Consider the following 22,374-nt stretch of genomic DNA (forward strand, 5'->3'; position numbering starts at 1 on the left):
TCCGTGGCCGTTGGCGTTCGAATTGTTTGGCCGCAACGTAAATGCGGAAGCACATTTCGCTTCATTTCGCAGACGTCGTTTAATATTTACAGCAATAGTAGCTCACTCAATTTACCGGTGTTATGTCGGGGCACCCAACCCAGACTTCCTTGCTTCGGCAAGGCATTCAAGCTGGTGGAACGTCTGACGCAAGTGGCGTCAACATCGATACACTGTCTGATGCAACCAACGTTAACACAAGCGAGGCGCCAGATGCCACGGGTGCCAACCAAGGCTGGAGTCGCATGTAACCCACGGCAACTCTTGCGGTGTGCCTGACGCAACCGACGGCAATTCCTCACGCAACGTGCGGCAAGCCCTCTCATCCACGGATCCGATTCAAGCCAGCGGCCATCGGTGGTTCCTGATTGGAGGCTTCGAACTACTGACTGATGCAAGGAATCGGCCAGGGCTTACACTGGGCCGTTCGAAACGAAAGCAAGCGATCCTTCAGATCATGCAGAAGGAGGGAGTAACGGCTGAGGAAGCCGGTGAGGTCTGGGCAGGTATCAAATAATGCCGTGAGCGCGAGGAGGTGGAAAGACAAAAACTCCGCGAGTGCGCGGAGGCTGAAAGACGAAAACGCCGTGAGCGCGAGGAGCGCGAAGAGCGCCTCGAGAACAAAAGAATAGAATTGGCGCTCGGACCAGGTTCGCAGGTGCCTAGTGTAGCTTCTGCGACGGGTCAGGCCAACGGTCATAGAATTCGGGACCTACTGCCACCGTTCGTAGTGGGCGAGGTCATGGCGAAGTATCTCGTAAAGTTCGAACACGTCTGCGATAGAAATTACATCAAGCGGTCTCTTTGGAGACAGAACCTGTTAGCCCTGCTTCCCGGAGAAGTATCCGACGTTATAACGTGCTTGTCGAGGGAGGCGTTTGAGAGCTATGACGTGGTTAAGGAGGTTCTGTTGAGAAGATATAATTTGTTACCCGAGGCTTTCCGGCAAAGGTTCCGGTATGCAAAAGGGGGTAATGAGTTGCACGTTGACTTCGCGTTTGGTCTTAAACCCGATTTAATTTAATGGCTCAAGAGCGAAGATGTTTATGACGATCGCGATAAAGTGGTGGAGTGCATAGCATTGGAGCAATTCTACCGCTGTATCGAAGATGACATCAAGCTTTAGCTGCAGGATAAGCTTGGAGAAGTACAGCTAAACAAGGCAGCAGAGTTAGCTGAAGAGTACTACACTCGTCGGAACTTGCACAGTAGGGCCGTGCGTGTTGAAAAAGCTGAGAGGAAAGAGGGCGTGTCAAAAAAAACCTGATGACCGGAAACCTGCTTCGCACGGTAATTTCAGAAAAGACCCGTTTTGTACGAGGGAGATTGTGAGGGAAGTGCAAACGGAAGCGCAGAAGTCGAGTGAGCTTCCCAAACAGCGCACTGATACAACACGGGCGTTTGAATCACGCAAGCCGCTAATGTGTTACAATTGCAAAAAAGAGGAGCACATCGCGTTAAATTGTAAACAAAAGGTTGCTTTTGCAACGATCCGTGAATCAGAAAAGAATATGCGGTTGTTAGAACCGTATATTCGGGAGATTAGCGTCAATGGGAAAACGTGTCGAGCACTTCGAGACTCAGCGGCAACTATGGACGTTGTTCATCCTTCGCTTGTGTCTCCGAACGACTTGACAGGAGAATGCGTATGATTTAAGCAAGTCGCCGAGGAGCATACCACTTGCTTACCGATCGCTACGGTGATCATTGGAGGCTCTTTTGGTAAGCTTTACACCGAAGCGGCTGTGTCTGCTGCTCTTGCAGATTTTTTTCCTGATCTTTTTTCGAACAACTCGGAGCAGCTTCTCAAAGAGCAGGGTAAATCGTTCTTTCCCAGCGTTGCGTGCATTGCCCTCACGCGATCGCAAGCGCGGAAGCTCTCACAGGAACTTGATCTCGTTCCATGTAGTACAACACCACCTGCAAAAGCGGCCCAGCTGCGTCAGCTTGGCAGCGAGTCGACCGAGCCTCGGAAAAAAAAAACTCTCCGGGTGGGTTACTAGAGCCGCCTGCAGCTGAAGCGGGTAGCGTCGTCGGCGTCGTCAGAGAAACCGAAGTGGCACCGTTGGTCGAGGCGGGCAGTACGCTCAAACCTGTAGCTGAAAGCTGGTGTGAGCTGTCCAGGGTTGATCGAGCGACGCTCATTCGAGCACAGATGTACAAGGTCGCAAGTATGAGCAACTCTTGATACCGCAAAGTATCGTCGCCAGCTATTGGAACTTGCGCACGAAAACGCGTGGGCAGGGCATCTCGGTTTGAAAAAGACCAAGGCAAGAATTTCCCTTAACTTCTAGCGGCCGAAATCCTGGAAAGATACCGAAGACGTTGTGCGCTCTCGCGACACATGTCAGAGGGTGGGGAAATCCACGGACAGGTGGAAGGCGCCCATGAAGCTTGTGCCAGTTATAACAGAACCTTTTCGGCGCCTAGTAATGACATTGTTGGGCTGTTGCCGGAGTCAACGCAAGGTTGTCGATACATCCTGACGGTCCTCTGTGCAGCAACGAAATTTCCAGAAGCGGTACCTCCTAGGGAGCTCAATTCTTCTTACGTCGTGGATGCTCTGCTCTCGATATTCGCGCGTGTCGGATTTTCTTCTGAAATTCAATGCGACAATGGCAGCGTCTTCACCAGTTGTCTTACTTCTACATTTTTGAATAAATGCGGAATCAAGGTGACGCACAGCTCGATCCATCACCCGCAGTCTAATCCGGTAGAGCGTATGCATTCAGTTCTGAAACATATACTGAAAGCTCTTTGTTATGGGCACAAATGTGACTGGGAAGCATGTATCTTCCCGCTATGTTTGCTTTGAGATTTGAGCGAACGAAGAAATCCCGGGTCGTCGTCGTACCTCAGTGCGAGCCGCATAAGCGGTCGGCCCCAGTGCCGAATATGTAACGCCTCTGTTGATATGTATTTAAAGTTGCCTTAACTCACCGTTGCCTTGTCCGCTCTGTCTATCAGTTCTTCGCAGAAGCAGCCGCAAGCTGAGACACCCGACACCCAACAGTCACCAAGCTGTGTTGTGTAGGCTGCTCTTGCGTTCGGAGGGTCAGCAGAGTTTGAGAACTGGGTCAAACGCAGGCTGCATTGGGACAAACGCTCGGGGCGCCGCACTTCGCGAAATCAAAATGACTGGAGACGCGGGCCATACTGCGTCGTGTCCCGCTCTGCGTCTACTTCGTCTCGCTGGCGACCCAAGACGCCTTGGGGACCCACGCCATTTTTCGGCTTTTGGGCCTTGGGACAATGCGAGCGCAAGAGCCCAAGATTGGCTTGGTTTCTGCGCATGCGCCCTGGCGGCTCGCAAACTTCGTGGTGCCCAAGCTCCTTGGGACCCGAATTCTCCAACTCTCTATTCTCCCTTATGCAGTCGCCTAAGAAGAATCGAAGACGAAGCGAACTCCATGTTTATTTAAACTGCGAAGCTGTTCTTACTCGACCCGTTGCCCGCCGATTCGGCGTATCGCTGGTGACGCAGCTCTTAGCGGGTATGTGCCACAGAAATTGGGCAAACTCCCCTACTCACCTCCTGTTCACTAAAAATGAAGAAGGTATCATACTAGCGTAGGGGGTACGTGCCAGAGGTTTTGGGCAAGTCCCACTACTCTACATACTTTGGTACGGTTTATAGCCATGATATGGTATTGTGATACTAGGGGAATTGTGAAACGACGGCATATGGTTGGAAGAAACTGGGTGTGATGTTTCATTGATTAAATGATAGTGAAGTTAAAGGTGAGATGCTTCTCTCAGGCGTGACACCCTATATACCCCTATCAGAGGAACGTTAATTGACTCAGTCACTGCAAAACATGCGACTCTGGCGCTGACAGGTGTGCCTTTGGCAGTATGTAACACTGACCATGAGACACTCATTGCGAAGTGTAAAATCATTGGGAATTTTCACAAATCGTTTAAGCGATCCTCATTACGGGATACATAGGTGGGTTCTATTTGAGTTTACCAAGCATTATATCCACGTGACGTGTTATCGCCGCTGGGGAGCGCATCTAAGAGCCTTTCAATAAAAGAAATTTCACTATTTTAATGGTTCGGTATGATGTGACAGCGACAATATGGCATTGCGATAGATAATAGGGGAATGGTGAAACGAAGGGAAATGAACCGCGAAACTTACAGAAGCAATAGCACTAGATCGGAAAACAATAGCCCTGGCAAAGGGAACGCAATAGCAATACATTACATTAAAGTGGAGTTGGGAGAAAATAAATGAAATTTAAATAAAAAAACTACGCCCAGCCTGCGCCACCTAAGTATCGCAGGTCAAAATCGACAAATTAGATAAAAAACAAGATGTACTAAAATTTCGATTAAAAGAAATTCACAGCATATCTACGGGTGATTAATGGAGGGCTTGGGCGAAGCTCCTGAAGCAATCATGGTTACACTGTGAAATCTTTAGTGCTTTCGCCCAGCAGTAATCAAAGCGATAGCCCAGTACATCATCAAAGATGTGACAAACACTGTATATATTTATACAAGAAATTTTATTAATCGTAAGTGGTAGCTAGGCGTGGCTTCCGTTCCCCCTTCATTATAACGGCTTTATGGTCGGTGAAGTGATGGATCGGTGATGGGTCGTAGTGGGATGTTTGCAAAGACGAAGTAGTGGACAGTTTGCAAAGGTGGCTTCCGTTACCCCTTCATTATAACGGCTTTATGGTCGGTGAAGTAATGGATCGGTGATGGATCGTAGTGGGATGTTTGCAAAGACGAAGTAGTGGGCAGTTTGCAAAGGATCGGTGATGGGCCGGTTACGCCGGACGCCGGACGCGTGACAAGGTTAGACTAAGAGGAGCTTCGCCCCTAAAAGAGAAAATAGAAACAAATTTGATCCCACCACCTAGCGAAACCACCTCTAAGGGAAATATTATCTAGATTACATACTACGGTTTCTCTTCGTCTTGACTTACAACTGTTTCTATACAATGGATCCCCGATGAGCTCGTTTTGACTAACAAGTCTTCCATTCTTTTGTTTCCTCTCGTCTCTCTTGTGTATGCTTTCCATTCCTCTCTTTGGTTGGTCCCACTGTTGTAGAGACGGGTCCGTATTGGGCTTGTCCTCCAGTCTTTCCTTTTGAGGCTTGCTGTAAAACTCATCAAATTGATTAGTGACTGAACGGGATATGATTGAATACAGGTTAGTTGTTATCGTTTTTTTATGACTTAGAGAAAACCAACAGTCGCGCGGGGAAAGCAATATGAGAGAGAGAAAGCAAGAAGAGGATAGGCAGGGAGCTAAACCAGACGAGTGTACGGTTTGCTACCCTGCGATGGCGATAAGAAAATTGGCATTAGAAAGATAAAAAGATAGAGAAGGAGGGCACTTCATGTACAAAAGGGTACATTTCGTCACCAAGGCGGGAGCGTCTCTGCACTACACGACTTCAGAGCTCTCACATCTGATTGGAGGATCGTGCCCTTTAAGGAGGCTGTTGAGATCTATGGTGATTACTGAAGTGCTGAAAAATCTAGACTAAGAACCTTCAGCAGTTGTAGTTCGGGCTGTCGGAGTATTTAGCTTATTCAAACGCATGAGAATGGTGTCCACAAAAGGTCGAAGTATCGCAGGAATGTCCTGGTATTTCCTGTTTCAAGTCGTGGAGAACCAGCGCTGTGGATGATTCGGTCAATGTCTGCTGCCACTATTGTGGAGTCACTCTTGATTGTGCTGTGAATTGTGCTGTGGGTTTGCCTGTGGCATTGGCTGCAGCTTCAGTAATGTCGGCCATGCTACATTTTCCATGTTCTCCGGTGCGGTGATCATAAAATCGCTGCGGCTGCACGTAGTTTTCGTGTGCACTCGCTATTCCTTGCGCGTTAGGGCGCGTTTATTTCCCGCTTTTCTTCCTCCGAGCGAACGACACGTCTTTGTCCCAAAGCGAGTTCAAAGGACAGCGGGTGATAACAGCGCTCGCGCGATGTCTAAATCACGATACACAGGGACAGAACGGTCGGTGGGAAGCAGGGTTGCCAATGGTGGCTACTTTTCGCCAAATTGGCGAATTTGAGAGGCCCGTGGCGACCTAAAATTATTAATGGCGACATGGCGAATTTTTGGCGATTTTCGGCTTATGTCTCCATTGAGTTATGCATCCTAAGCTCAGTGTCTTCCCAACGATTGAGCGGCAACATTCTCTGTATTTTTCTTGGGTTTAGACCCACGAGTAGTATGTGCATATTACGCGTCATTCGGTATGTCCGTCATGTAACTCGTGTGTATCTCCTCAATTCATTAGATGCAGGAGGTACTGGAAAGTCCCCCAGCGACATTCTAGCAAAGTGTAAGTCAGCGGACTGCCTTGCAAACCGCGAGGGGGCAGTGTTTGACTATAAGTTTATGGCTTTAGGTGCTTTAATCTTCTCTAAAGTTTCGCTTCTGAAGGGGCTAGACGACGGGTTGGCCGCCTGTTCCGACCATTTGTTCCGCCAAAGCTCCAACTGTTTTGAATAGCTTGGTGACTTATTCACTGTTGCAGTACCCCCAATTCAGCTCGTAAAGACTGTTTTGAAATAGCGAAGAGAGGCGGATACGCGGCTATTCGTGCAATAAAAAAATATTTATTGAGGCATTTTCCACTGTTCTCGGTGAGCGTGTTCAATAAAAACAATTGCTATATAACATTTTACATTGTCTACCCGATCATTAATAACGCATCAGATTGACGGGTGTAGATATAGCTGACTTTATGAAAGAGTCAGTGGCGTCCGGTATCATATTAGTTCACAATGAAAAGGTGTAATACTCACTAATGATCGGTTCCTGTAAGAATTCTGTCGTGTTACCTTCAATAAACCTTTTAATAGTTTTAATTCATATAAGGGTACGTAAAGCTGTCCAGAAACAACGCTTTCGCGGTTTTCGCCCAAGGTTTACCACACTTTTACCTTTGAAACAAGCGGACAGGGATGGAAGGATATCATGAGCGTTTCATTCATTCACCCTTGCGCCACCACGCACATCTTGCGGCTAGTCGGCGAAGCAGCACTACGCACTCCCATGGTGAAGCGGGCGAAACGACTGGCATTGAGAAACGTCAACATAATTTCAGGGTCTTGGATGGTACTATATTCCACGGGGCTATACGTGAGTGGAAACTTTTATTACTAGGTATACCGCACATATCTAGAATGGCGACTTCTTTGGCGACATTTGTAAAAAAATGGCGACTTTTGGCGACTTTTTGCTCTTCGTTTGGCGACATTTACTCGAAAGTCAGTGGCAACCCTGGTGGGAAGTGGCGCCGCCAAGTATCGCGACACTTGCGAAAGACGCCTGGGCGTTTGTGAAGTGGTGAGGGGCAAAGAAAACATGTTCTAGGCGTCTTGTTGGCCGCGCACGCTATCTGGCAGAACTTAGACATACACGGCTGCGCCGTAAAAAGAAAGAGAAGTCGTCATCCGCATGCAGCTGTCGAACGGTGAATGCTCTGGCGCCTGTATTCTTCGTCGTCAATGGCCTTAAAGGGACACTAAAGAGAAACAATGCTTCGGTTTAGACGGATAAATTGTGCTCTGAGAACTCTAATCTCGTTAGTTTCGCCGCCATAGGTTTATTAATGGAGGAGCAAATCGAGCTCAAAGGTTCATTTTGGAATTTTGTGCCGAAATCTCCCCGCGTGACATCACGGATTTCAAGGTGTATTTATCATATTTTGGCGCCATTGCCTCAACAAAATTGCCCCATATCTATGACCCCCTCAGAGGAGAATGTACTTCATTTTTACCGATTAGGAACTACGCAGTCCCTAGTAGGCGCCGTCAAAACATGTGACGTCACGGCTAATGGTGCGGAAACTTTCAAGGTGGCGTCGCCACCTACATTTTGTTTTTGCGCGTTTTCTCGCTTACTAAGCGTCTTCTCGCAGCAAGCGCGGTTTTTTGGTATCGTGAAAAAGTACTTTACTAATATTAATATAATACTAACCGTCGACAAGTCCGTGGGCGTCGCCTGTGGTACTAGTAAAGAAAAAAGACAACACGCTTCGCTTTTGCGTTGACTACCGACGACTTAACAGTCACCAAACGCGATGTTTGTCCCCTGCCGCGGATTGATGACGCCTTGGACCGTCTACGCCATGCTCAGTTCTTTACACCATTAGAGGTCAAGTCAGGGTACTAGCAAATTGAGGTTGACGAGGGCGACCGTGAGAAAACGTCGTTCGTGACTCCCGACGGGCTATACGAATTTAAAGTACTGACTTTCGGTCTCTGTTCCGCTCCCGCCACATTTCAAAGAATTATGGGCACTGTGCTCGCTGGTCTAACGTGGCAGACGTGTCTTGTATATTGGGACCACGTCGTTGTGTTCTCAAGCACGTTCGACGAACACCTCACACGGCTAAAAAGCGTACTCACAGCAATACGCAAGGCAAACCTGACTATCAAGCCCGAAAAGTGCTACTTTGGCTACCAGGAACTCAAGTTTCTAGGTCACGGGGTGAGCCCTGACGGTGTTCGACCAGACCCAGAGAAGCTGACTGCCGTTGCTGAGTTTCCTCGTCCTGGAGACAAAGAAGGCTGTCCAGCGGTTCCTTGGCCTCTGCGCCTACTACCGTCGTTTGGTAGAAGGATTCTCCAAAATTGCGAAACCTCTTACGAGACTAACGCGACAAGATGTACCCTTCGTGCCGACGGAAGAGCAACAACAGGACTTCGTACAGTTACGCAAGCGACTTCAAACAGCTCCAGTGCTGGCACATTTTGACGATACTGCGGAAACTGAGGTTCACACGGACGCTAGCAACGTAGGACACGGAACCATTCTAGTTCAATGGCAGGACGGCGCAGAACGTGTCATCGCTTACGCGAGCCGCAGTCTCACAAAAGCAGAGGCTAACTACTCTACCACCGAAAAAGAGTGCTTAGCAGTCGTTTGGGCCATCAGCAAGTTTCGACCCTATCTGTACGGTCGGCCATTTCGAGCGGTCAGTGACCACCATTCGCTTTGTTGGCTTGCCAATCTCCGAGATCCATCAGGCCGCCTCGCTCGTTGGAGCTTTCGTCTTCAAGAGTACGACATAACTGTCGTCTACCGATCCGGACAAAAGCATACCAATGCTGACTGCCTACGCGTGCCCCTATACCCGTGACATCATCTGACATGGAAGAGAGTTCGCCGTTTTCTTGGCTTCGTCGACGTGGTGCGGATGGCTGAACATCACGTGAGGACACTGAGCTGCTTTCTGTCATCCGCTATCTTCAGGGAGCTGACGTTGTCGTCCCACGCCCGTTCTCACGAGGACTGACGTCGCATTGCCTACGGAACAATGTTCTCTACAAGAAAAATTTCGAAAACAGCCAGGAAACCTTTCTCCTCGTCGTTCCGCCGGCACTGCGTGGGGAAGTTTTACAGGCGTGCCACGACGACCCATCTGCCGGTCACTTAGGCTTTGCGAGGACATTAGCGCGCATACGCCAAAAATAATTCTGGCCACTGCTATATTCGTCAGTTCATCGCTATGTCAGGACCTGCCGTGACTGTCAGAGGCGTAAAGTTCCACCCGTCAAGCCTGCCGGCTTCCTCCAGCCTTTGGATCCGCCTCCAGCGCCGTTCCAGCAAGTGGGAATGGATCTTCTCGGTCCATTTCCTACGTCATCCTCGGAAAACAAATGGATAATCGTGGCAACCGACTATCTAACTCGCTATGCGGAGACAAAAGCTGTGCCCAGGGGAACTGCTGTCGAAGTCGCCAGATTGTTTGTCCACGACATCGTGTTGCGTCATGGTGCACCGACTGTTTTCATCACTGATCCCGGAGCAGCATTTACTGCGGAGTTATTGCTGCAGGTCGCCAAGCTAACGCACACCAACCACCGGAAGACCACAGCCTATCATCCCCAAACCAATGGTTTGACGGAGCGATTAAACAGAACACTGGCTGACATGCTGTCTATATACGTGGATGTGGAGCACAAAACGTGGGATCAAATTTTGCCGTATATGACGTTTGCTTATAATACAGCTGTGCAAGAGACCACCGAGCTTACACCATTCGAGCTTGTTTACGGACGTCGCGTCACAACACTGTTACACGCCATGCTCCCAATAGAACACGACACCAGCAGTAATGACAACGTTGACGACTTCATTCAGAAGGCCGAGGAAGCTCGCCAGCTTGCTCGGAACCGCATTCGCACGCAGCAGGACAACGACGCTCGCCATTACAACATTGGCCGACGGAAAGTTCATTACCAACCGGGTGACTATGTGTGGGTGCGGACACCTATCCGACATCGTGGGCTCTCGGAGAATTTGTTACGACGCAATTTTGGCCCTTACGAAGTTGTGCGCTGCATCAGTGATGTGAATTACGAGGTGGTGCCCAGAAGCTCTGACCCGAGTTTGAGCCGACGACGTCCACGTGCTGAGGTTGTTCACGTCGTACGGATGAAGCCGTACCACGCTCGCGAGTGATAACCGACACTTCGAAACCCATTTGAATATTGTACTACGTTACCTTGGTTTTTTTTTTCTTCACGGAACCACCTTTCTCCCTAGTGCTCTCTTCTTGCACCCTAAACCCATGGACCGGGACGGTCGCTCTTGAGAGGGGGGAATTGACGCGAGGTAGGCTGGCAACCGTAGTGGCCAGCCCCTTGAAAGAGAACATCGAAGTTGATCGGTGTGCACGCGCTTTTCGGTGTCGGCCTCGTTCTAAAGTAAACGTTCCTATTTTGTATCTTTGCCCTGTGTCTTCTCCCATCAATCAGTTAGCCTGGTGACAATATGAGAAAATTCGTTTTGCTCTTTAGTGTCCCTTTAAGCGAGGTCGCCGTCACTTTAACAACATAAGACACACCACCGGGACACTATGTTTCCGCTACCGCGGCCCGCGTTCGAAGTGCAGCTGTGGTTGTTTAAAAAGCGAGAATGACTTGAAGATCACGAGCATGGATCTTAGCACGTTCAGAGATAAATAAATTAGGCGGCTCTTACGTGCGAAAACGACGACGTGATTATGAAACACGCCGTAAGTGGTATACTTCGGGTAGAATTTTGAGCGCCTAAAAAAACTCACAAGGTCCCTTATAGATTCGCCTAATACCGTTGTTACACGGGCACGCTAACTTCAGTTACGACGAACCTCAGTTGCAGCAAGCTGTGGTTACATCCAGTTAGACGGAAAGCCTAACTGCAGTTATTTCTCTAAACGCGGTTGCCCCGAACTGAGGTTGACGACTTCAGTTACACGAAGCTAACTAACAAAATGGCGGCACCCATATCGGCGTTCCTAGGCAGCATGGTTCCAATGCAGGCCGAAACGTCCTCCCAAAGCGCGTCAACTGATCTGTCTCTACGCTTAAGATGCTGATACATGAAACAGTACGGCAAACAAATCACGCACCGCACACGGTTACACACGGTAAACATGCCAGACAATGGATTGTCTTGGCTTTCGCTACGACTTCGCCTATAGTTGCGAGCACCAGCCTAAACTTCTGCCAAACATTGTCAAAACACGTGATGCAATATGCTCTTGGACTGCAGGTGTAAACAGGAAGTATTTATTTTAAAGGAAATATATTTTCTTTGCCAGTATATTTATGAAACGCCGCTAAATACTTCTATCTTTACTCGTGAAGCTGTGTATCACGTGACCTGCTTCACAGCCGAAAACCATCGACAGCTTTTCCCGTGTAACAGGTGCCAACTACAGTTGGTAGTAACTGTAGTTAACTGCGGTTAACTGTAGTTCGTCGTAGCTGAGGTCAGCGTGCCCGTGTTACTAGGGTATAAGACGACACGCAGGCGAAAGCCATCTTTTTCTCGTCAGTCGATGTAGCAACCGTCGCACGCACTCCTTCGAAACCTTTCTGCCCCTTACCTTGTTTTGCACTGCCTCCGCGAGCGGCCCACCTTTCATAAAGTGGCGATGTCACATGATGACGTTATGTGACGTCACAGTGACGTTAGCATGACGCCTCAAAAACGTCATGCTTACATCGCAAATTTCGTCGATCTTTGACGTCATGATGACTTAACATGGTAACATCTTCACGTGATTATGATTTTTTGCGTCCCTCATGTTGAGGCCGGCGCCGCTGGACGCCAAAGGTGAATTTTCAGGTTTGATGGAGCGTCCAAGGCTTTCGCCTTAATAAGCGCTCCTGCGTGTGAAATCCGTCCGATCGAACACTTGGCGGTGATTTCAGTGTGCCACGGTGACAAGGAAGTAAGGACAACAGGAGTGAGTGCAAAGGCAGTGTTCGAAATCAGTTTAGAATAGCCGGCATGCTACCCTACACCGGGGAAAGGGATCCGGTAGATTGAGAGTTGCAGGTGTAAAGAATGAAAAGATAGAATAGGGGCGCTCTCTGAGAATGTCACAGACCGCCAGCCTTGAGCGGTGTATGACATAACCATTAGGTCACTGTCGCTTGTGGAAGTTTGTTGTCATGAAAAAATGTAACAATGAAAAATGCAATTATTGGGGATGACAATTCAGGACGACATTCCAGAATGGTTTCTCTTGACAACGGCCTGCGCTAAAGTGGAGCTTGAGTGTTTATGAGCGGTTACGAGATTACAGAGCTGTTGGGAAGGGAAAGTAGTCCCTTGAATTTAGAAAAAAAGATCGTATGCAGAAACCATGGCAGCATGTTTTTAACAGCGAAGCTGTTATAGCTCGGCCTAAATTATCTGTCGTGACTCAAAACTATCATCATCATGAACCAGCACGCGCTCTCTTCGTTGTCTTTCTCTTCGTCCTGTTCTGATTCGCTCCCAAGACACGTGCGCTGATTACCCCGGCGGGGCCCGTAATGACCCTGATGGGTTAGAGAACGAATACAGAGAGTGTTTAAATACAAAAAGAGACAAATAAGAGAGCGATAGATAGAAAGATACAAAGAAACGAAATGAGACAAATTCTTGCTGGAAAAAATTCTTCAGGAGTCTGGATTGGAACTCGCATATCCTCCACCCGAGGGCGAGCGTCATAACCACTCGGCTATCCCGACATTCTAGCAGAGCCTAGCATGGTGTTGTATAGCATAGAGCATAGTATAGCAATGGGGTGGGAAAGAGTAGTGAGTGTGAGGAGGAGAGATGTGATGGTGAGGAGGAGGTAAAAGAGGAGGGCAGACATAACCAGTAAAGCAAAGCACAGAAAGATTGAGAAAGATAGAAATAAAGAGGAAGAAATGCAGAAAGAGAAAGAAAGAAAGAAAGAAGATCGAAGAAAGATACAGAAAGAAATACAGTGGTAGATAGAAAAAAGAGAAAAGATGAAAGATAGAGAGAGGGGGAAATAAATGGAAATAAACAGAGAAAGAAAGACAAACAATAAACAGACAGGGAAAAAAGGTAACGGAAGAGACAGCGAAAATTTGCAAAATTCAGCAAAACAGCAAAAGCCAGGACCACATAGGTGTCATCAGCTCCGCTGTCCGTTTAGCATTGCGCCTTCAGAGGAAGCTACGCTATGCCTGTACACAATGAAGAAGAGATGGTCGAAGCATTTAATGGCGACGAAGATCTTCCACAATAATTCCCGGTGCTGCTTGGGTGGCACGAAGACGATGACGAACGGGAAGAAGATCAGTACGACATGACTTACCCGGCTTGATGCGAATAAAACGGTTCTGCCACTGGCACTGCCTCGGTGATTCATTAAAAATAATAGATAGCGGGAAGTTTGCACTAAGTCGCGCCAAGCTGACACATCGCAGATGGTCGCTCTTCAAGCAAAACCTACTTAGAACATAGGAAAGCCTGCTGACAACATACCAAACCTAGTTACAACATAGGAAAACCTACCTACAACAAACTTTCGCCCTCATCAAAACCTAGCAAAAACCAGTTACAACATAGCACCAATCGGCGTTAGCCTAAACACCTGAGGAACGACCAGCTTTGCTGTGCGAAGCTTTGCGCTATTTAATGCAACCTTCCCGTTATTTTTTTTTTTTTTCAGGAAATCTGCATCGTCTCCGCTGTAAATAGTTCGTCCGTCGGAAGAGTACAATTATCTAGCGCCTTGTTCATGGTGTTTATTTTTATATTTATTTACCGATTTATACCGAGTAATTATTAAAGGAACGAAGTGCGCAAACGCATCGGCATATTGATTTATCTCTTTTAATTATCTCTGCATAGTGCAGTAGGCCCAATACTCAAAGGAAATACTATCCAGTGACTTGGGACGTCGCCATCTTTTGCTGGAGGACGCTGCAGCGTTGAGGTCATGCAAGTGGGGGCGAGGAGTTAAGTTGTCGCCCTCTATCGGGCGCCCCTGTCTTGCCTGCAGTTTAGGGTAGTGCGGGGTGCAGCTCGTATGTTTGGCTTTCTGCGCTCTACGAAAGCACGAAGCGGAAGCCTTCCCGGACGTATCTGTGAATACTTTCGAAACGTTGGAAGATTTTACAGTAAAAATGATAGCTTTGGAGAAAAATAAAGCACAGAATTGCTTAAGGGGCTAGCTATTTACAAAATGCGTACATAGAGCGCACCTAGCGCAGTCGCCACTATGTGGTATCCTCAAACAAGCTTCTTTCTTCAAAACGGCTAACTGTGTGACATCCCCTCTTCAATTGGTCTGCCTGAATGAATAAATGGGGTTTACCAGAATGAAGCCTGAATTAAAGCGGTCTCGCAGCCGCAGCGTATGTGAGCATCTATAACTATATACACTGGTAAGAGTTGTTGCATGGACGTCATCAAATCTTTCCAAATATAATTTCTAGAGAACTTCAAAGAAAATGGCACCTACAACGACTTGCGCGCGCCATCATCAATTTTTTTTTTCTTGTAACTTCTACGGCACTTGATTCTCATTATTACTCGAGTAGCCCCGCCACGGTGGTCTAGTGGTTATGGCGCTCGACTGCTGACCCGAAGGTCGCGGGATCGAATCCCGGCCGCGGCGGCTGCATTTTCGATGGAGGCGAAAATGTTTGAGGCCCGTGTACTTAGATTTAGGTTCACGTTAAAGAACCCCAAGTGGTCGAAATTTCCGGAGCCCTCCACTACGGCGTCTCTCATAATCATATCTTGGTTTTGGGACGTTAAACCCCAGATATTATTATTTATTACTCGAGTAGTCCCGCACTCTACGTTTATTCGTCTTCTCAGCTAGCAATGTCCCGCTGCTTTTTTTTTAATTTTTTAGACTCACTGATTGAGGCTAAGACAGTGACGACCACATGCTGTGCCTTCTTTTTCAACATGATTCCTACTGCTCCCTTTCCATTCCAGTAAACTTGCCACTATGTACAGCATAAAAACGTGCGTACACCAAACGTTAAGACCGTAGCCTTCGTGACTGCTGTGAAAAGGAGACGTACACGGGCGAGCGTCTTAGTGAGCGCTTTCTGCTAATCACCGAACAGCGCAGCCCGACACCGAAGGAGAAATCTTCCTTGCGTAAGTCCTCGTTGCATGCGCGTCTTGTAGGCGATGGGGTATTCTCCATTTCTAAGGTTGAAAATCCAAGCTTCACGCAGCTTCTTACCCTGCGGACACGTGTGAAGGGTGACACCATGGGCCGTATTCTCAAACGATCGCAAAAGACGACAATCGCAAAGTACCGTGTTTGGTGCGCGCTGATTGGTTATTGAGTAAAACCGGAAAAGTGAGGGCGCCATCTAGTATTTCCGTCGACGTGACGGTGCTCTACGGTGCTCCTGACATGCCTGAAATAAACGAACAGGCCTTACCACCGTCGTCTGGTGGTGAGGTCTAGCCTTTCAGTGACATACACGGTAGCTTCTATAGTATTCAATCCTCGGTGGATGTACGCAGCATTTGTTACGCTGAAGCTTTCAGCGAGCATAACCTTGGGGTGTTTTCAGTACTCGTTCTTTGCCTGCATGTGTTTTTCGTAGTTTGAACGTTTCAGAAACATGAACCGTGCGTTGCTCGCGTGTTTTATCGCGCGCCGGCAACATATTGAGATGTTAAGACGATGTCGCTGCGGCGGCACACTGAGGCTGAACTCTCCGGGTACGCCGTGTTAAACTCTCAACAAAAATGCATTTCACACAAAGCTGCGTTATTTAATCACTATACTGTGCTCTAAAGAATCGCCCAAAAAAAACTTGGAAAGAACTTTCAACACGTATTTCGTTCAAGTAGCCAAAGCCAAGACTGGCCACTGGTAGAAGCCAGCATACGCTCGAAAACGCCACACTCGGGGCGCTCTGCGCTCGTGCGGTACGCTCACTCCTGTGTTGCGAGACATTCGTAACACCAACGGAGAGTGCAGCAGTGACGTCACAGCCAAGTGTTTCTTCAGTTATTCAACGCATCAGATTCTACGTACCAAACGCGATACTATCAATACTATCGCCTTTCGCGATCGTTTGAGAATACTGACCCATGTCTCCGTTGCGTACAGTCGGAACGGGAAAAAGATTAGGACCAGTGGCAGGTGGCCGAAGCCGCAACATTGCGACACGCGGCGCTGTTTTCACGAGCACGCCACTAGCGAGACTGCCAAGCACATTCCATTTTCGAAAGCAGGGGTGGCGGGCGGACCGGCGGAAAGCAGCCTATCTTGCTGTTTACCCAGCCGAAAGCCCATATTCCAAAGAAACGCATGTTCCTTGCTTATCGGCAGATGTGGCTATGCACATGATTTCTGTTGTCATTTATTTTTTTTCGCAGGAGTAGCGAGCAACCGTATCCGTATCGCAGTTGCCCCGAAAAAGCTGTTTGTTGGAGTGCTTTCCGCCGGCCGCCCTTCTTTCGAAAATGGAATGTGCTTAGAAACTCTCGATATCGGCGCGCTCGGGAAAATCAGCGCCGCTTGTCGCAATCGCGGCACTCCCGCCACCTGGAACTTTTGCCAATGTTTTTCTGTTGCGACTGCACGTCCTACACTTCGGCACCGAGTACTGGCCTAGCGTAGAATACGCCTTCATTGACAGCGACTGCATATTGCAGTGCTCGAAGTGCTGTCAAGCGCATTGCCTAAGGGGGAATACCTCCCCACTTTATCAGAATTACAGCGCAGGTGGCATTTTAAAATTTCGTTTTCAGCGCGCATCGGTGCTCCCAAAGCAAACGACGCGGCCGCAGATTATGCCTAGCCCGTCAGAGTTTCCAGCGCCAGATTTTACAATGGTGTGCCCCGCGCCCAATACTCGTGACACTTCAGGAGGAGAGAAAGTGACGGCACCTTCCGGTGCAGTGATGTATTTTATCTTCCGATTCCCCATTCGCAATAACAGTAAAGACACACGGCGGCACTCTGCAATTATTACGCGGCGGCGGCAGCGTCGTAATCAGTCTTGGGACTTCGGCGGGAGCGCATAGCGGCGAGAGCAAAAGAGGTCGCGGCGGCGCACAGGTTTAACTAGTGTGCGGAGTAGTGTGAATCGTCTACCATTAGTTCTAAATACAACGAGGCCTAACGCTCTGACTCAGGACGCACCACTGCCGCGTGATTCCGTTCCACCCATCTTGGTTTCATTGAGCAAGATTGGTCGATCATGAAAATTAACACTGTTTCTTGTGCCGCTGCGTAAGACAACCGCACGGCCGAAGCCATCTTTCTTTTCTTCTTAGTCGATTGTATACATAGTCGATTGATTGATGTTATGACGCCATGTGGTGACGCCATGACATTATGACTTCATTCGCGATATACAATATACAGCGCAGCGCGAACAGCTGCAAGCTCAGCAGGTGCCGATGTCGTTGGGTGGTCTGCTTTGAAGCTTACGGTTATAACTCCGGCAGAGACAATGCCTGCTCTAAACGAATACCGGATAATCGTCAAACCATGAGTGCAAACATGTACGTGGTACAAATACCCCCCGTGCGGCAGTAGAAACGGCATTTTGAGAACAAGTGATGACAGCCGAGATATTTCTTTCCAATTCAGGTACAGCTAGGCGCACTGCGGAATGACTGCAACATCAAGGAGTAATCAATGGCCCAGATGCGAAGGTGAAGCCTGACAAAAGGTTCACAGAATAGTCAGAAATCATCGCACAATATGATTTGTCCTTTGGGAAGGCAGTACTACAACATTGTCACAATGAGCTCGCGAAAAATGTCCAATGTGAGCTCTGAGGACTTCTACTGCAATGCACGTTAGCATCGTTTGGTTCTGGGCGATGACAATAGTCGCTTCTGTCGGATATATTGCACACCAAGGCAAATTCTGAGGGTCTGAGCTTGTGCTCCCTGCAGAGCGCGAAGACTGTATTTGCAAATGTGTCAGTACCGGCACATTATATGTCAAGACAGTGGTTCCTACTACGTTGATTTATAGGCTTCACTGTTCACCACATACTTGTTTGCAGGACGAGTCTTCAACACATGACCTTGTTGAGGTGTGATGTTATTGCGTGGAGCAAGACATTGTCAATTTGGCGCCACGACCACAGCAGGCAGCAGTATATAACCTGGAAGATAATAGTTTAGCGCGGGCGCTTGGAGCGTATGTGAATATGAGAAAACACCGCATTGTAGCTGCAAAACTGCATGTGATAATTGACTTCAGGAAGTAGCTCAGGGTCTTACAATGTATTTTGTGAGGATGACAAGTGTCATGCCGTAGTGATAAATTCCACAGAAAGAAGAAAATGTTGATAACTCCACCCGAGATTAAGAAGTTCGCGAAGATAACGCGGCCGCAGCAAGCACGGGACCGGGTTAATTGGAGAATCGTGGGAGAGGCCTTTGCCCTGCAGTGGGAGTAGTCAGCCTGATGATGAGGATGATGATATTGAACTCTACTTAGCCGAAACACCATTTCATGGCAAACAAAATGTAACCAACTTGATGATATTGATTTTTGTCAATGGAGACAAAGCAAAAACAAAAGGAACAGAGCAAGGTCGTACCAGAGAAATCGCAGGCCGGAAGAGGATGCACATCACCACGTCTTCCGTAGCCAACGAAGATGGCGCGCAGGCTCACCGTGCATGCAGCGTGGCTGACGTCATGGCAACACGAAAGCTGGAGGAGTCACGTGATCACATCTCGGTCTAATCAGGGAACATCTCAAAGGCTCTAATGTCGGAGTTGAGAGCGCCTAGGAGCGCTCTGAGATGCATAGACGTGCGCCGAAAGAACCAGCCGCATGTATAATTAAACAACTCCCAAACAAGATCCGCGTGTATTTTAAGGCTAAAGTCTAGTCTTTTGTTCGAAAGCTTCATAAAATCACATTTTTGCTAGATTGAGTTTAATGAACTTCTTTTCATCCCCCGTACTTTTTAAATGCGAAGCATTTCTTAGCAAACCTTTGACACTTTGAGCGTTTCTTTCTATCTATCTATCTATCTATCTATCTATCTATCTATCTATCTATCTATCTATCTATCTATCTATCTATCTATCTATCTATCTATCTATCTATCTATCTATCTATCTATCTATCTATCTATCTATCTATCTATCTATCTATCTATCTATCTATCATCTAGCCGCCTACGTTTGGGTGCTCTCATGATCGCCTCCTTAACTTGGTGTAGACCAAAATTGGAATGGGAGGGTAAGAGGTTTTGACAAATATGACTGCCTGGTCATGAGATGAATAACGTGAAAATCCTGCCGCGTACGTCTTCAAACCCTTTCCTCGATGCACATGTGGCACATACCCGTATACGGTAAGCGGGTATGCGCCACAGGAGATTGACAGTATATATCTTCCCAGGAACGGCGAGAACAGGCGCTGGTATATTACATGCGACAGCGTAAAGAAAAACTGACATCGGCAGCATTGACCCGACGAATTGAAAGAATAAATTTCAGGATCCCAACAGGAATCGAACCCAAGTATTCTGCGTGGCAGTCAGGTATTCAGCCACACCACGTCTTGAGACAGCTTTATAAGAAGACCCTATGCAGGCGTAATGTCGGTGCAGCATCAATTGTGGTTGCAGTGCTGGCTATCTAATTTTCTAACAAAGCAATAAACATTGTATATATACTTCTACGATACAGGCGTCATGCCGAGTTAACGTCAATTGTGGTTCCAGTGTTGGCTCCGCTTTCATAGAAGTCTAATAAACATTTCACTCGCATTCCTATGATTTCTATATTGAAGCGCTGCTCGACCACGGAGAATACGCTAACAAAAGTTACGTATGATATTCACAACGACACACCGTAAAGTGCACTTCGTTTCGATAATACTCACGTCTGTGCCCTAAAGTAAGTGCTGACGTTACGTGAGACCATAAGTTACCCTTTAAACGCCAGTGTAGTCGACGTGTCTGGTAAGGCCACGATGTGCACCCGCCTACTACGATTACAAAAACGCGTCGATCCACCTCCTAATGCTTGGCTCAAAGCCAAACCATGCAGCATAGACAACTGCTCGCTGAATGCTTCGTATAACACCGATTCCCACCAAGGCGTGGGATCTGCCGGATACTTTTTTTAGATGCGAAGTATCTTATGGCGGAGCTCAATCCGGTGGTGCTGGTGGTGTGCGGCGTGACCACCCTTACCGCGCATGCGCATACCCTCTCCACCCAACCTCTCCCCTCCCACTCTCCAATTCCCTTCTCCCCATTCCCCTCTCCCATTTCCCCCTCCACTTCCCCTCTCCCCTCCCCCTTTCCACTCGTCCTCTGAAACGCGGGCTAGACATGCCGAAATTCTCCCCTGCGCAACGCCGCGATGAGCACCAGCGCATGCGCGTCCGCTCCCCCTCTCTCTCCTCTCATACACTGCCCCTCTCTCGCACGCCTGCCGACCGCGTTCCCCGCTCGCCCTGTGAGGATTAACAGCCAGGCTAGAGGGAAGACGAGACGCGCGTAGCGTTCCTCTTCGCGTTCCACGACGCGAGGTCGGTAGCATGCCCAAAGAACGCCAACGGAACGCGATCGTGCAAGTGCTCCGGCTTCGCATCGCCTCATGGTCCCCTTTAGCGGGAAATGGTGTAATTTTAGGGGCGAAGCTCCCGTTCGTCCCCGTCGTAGTAGTGTGTAACCAGTCTTAAAAACGGAGGGGGCGTGCACACATGAAGGCTCCCTAAAGACAATGCGCTGCGACAGTACGTGATATGTATCGCCCTCTCCTCTCCTACGCCCCCCCCCCTATCTTGCCCCGAGGCGCATCGGCGCCGACGCAGGCAGCGTCGCGAGGCAGCGTCGCGGCAGCGTCTTGATTGAAAAAACCGACCGCTCGCGCTGCACAACCGTTCACTGAACACCCCGTATATATAGGCACTGGATTTTGACCTCCAAGGTAGTGCGTGTGTGCGATTTCTCCTGCGCGTGATTAAACAATGAAACTTCACAGCGTACATGTAAAATTAAAGTGAGCTGCAAGTCGTCATAACTCTCATCGAACCTTTAGTATAAACGCCCCCGATCTCACGTACGTAGGATCTTTCAGTTCATTTTTGGGGCGCCATCAGACGTCACAGGGCGAGTGAAACGTGGTCTGGTGACCCCGCGAAAATCGAGTTGAGGGTAGGCCTCCATTTTATTGTATTTTGAGTGTTCTAGGCTGAATAACTTCGGACATGCGTGCCCCTACCGCTGCCGTTCTTGCTGCACTGATCTCTTCAGCCTCCAGTTTACGCAACCCGAAAGTAAAACTGTAAAACAATGAGGTCAGGAAAAGTGTTAGAGGGTCCCTTTAAGCCGACGTGCGTTTAGAACAAATGGTACGCGATACAAAGTACTCCGCGAAATACTAGGAGTAAGCTTTACGCAAGCGCTACCGTTTATCAACGACAACCGTTTCAGGGCGACAGGCACAGGTGCTGGAGCCGAAACACACCAGAGCAAGGTCACTTGCTATCTAGCAAAGCCGCAAGAATCGCTCTGGCGGACATTGCAACAATCCGAGGAATACTTCTATAGTATCTGATCAATCACAATCGCAGAAATGGCATATTGATTCTGTACATTTTCTGCAAAATCCTTTTATCTCAATTTGCTTCCGTAGAATTTCAAAGGGAGCTTGACGATTTATTAAATGACTGCATCTTCGCAACTCATTTCACGAATCGCGTCTATTGTAAAACAAGGAAAAATGAAAAATCACAGCATATCCACGGGGTGAATGATGATGAGTGGGGCGAAGCTACGGAGGGAATCATCTGTAAACCGTGAAACTCTTCCGTGGAATGCGCCCAGTACATAATATAAAGAGTGTGAAACATCGTGTATATATTAAACATCAAACTTTTATTGTACTGTTGGTTTACGTGGTCCCTTCATTATCACTTGTGATCGGTGAAATGCAAGAAAGAAGTCCGCTCCCGAGCGAAAGAGCGCCAAGAGCGACCGCATTCCCCGCTCGCCCTGTGCGAATTAAAGGCAAGGCTAGAGGGAAGACAGGACGCGCGTTCCACGACGCGAGGTCGGTAGCATGCCCAACGAAAGCCAA

Source organism: Rhipicephalus sanguineus, chromosome 2 (assembly GCF_013339695.2).
Source record: "Rhipicephalus sanguineus isolate Rsan-2018 chromosome 2, BIME_Rsan_1.4, whole genome shotgun sequence".
Classification (NCBI taxonomy): Eukaryota; Metazoa; Arthropoda; class Arachnida; order Ixodida; family Ixodidae; genus Rhipicephalus; species Rhipicephalus sanguineus.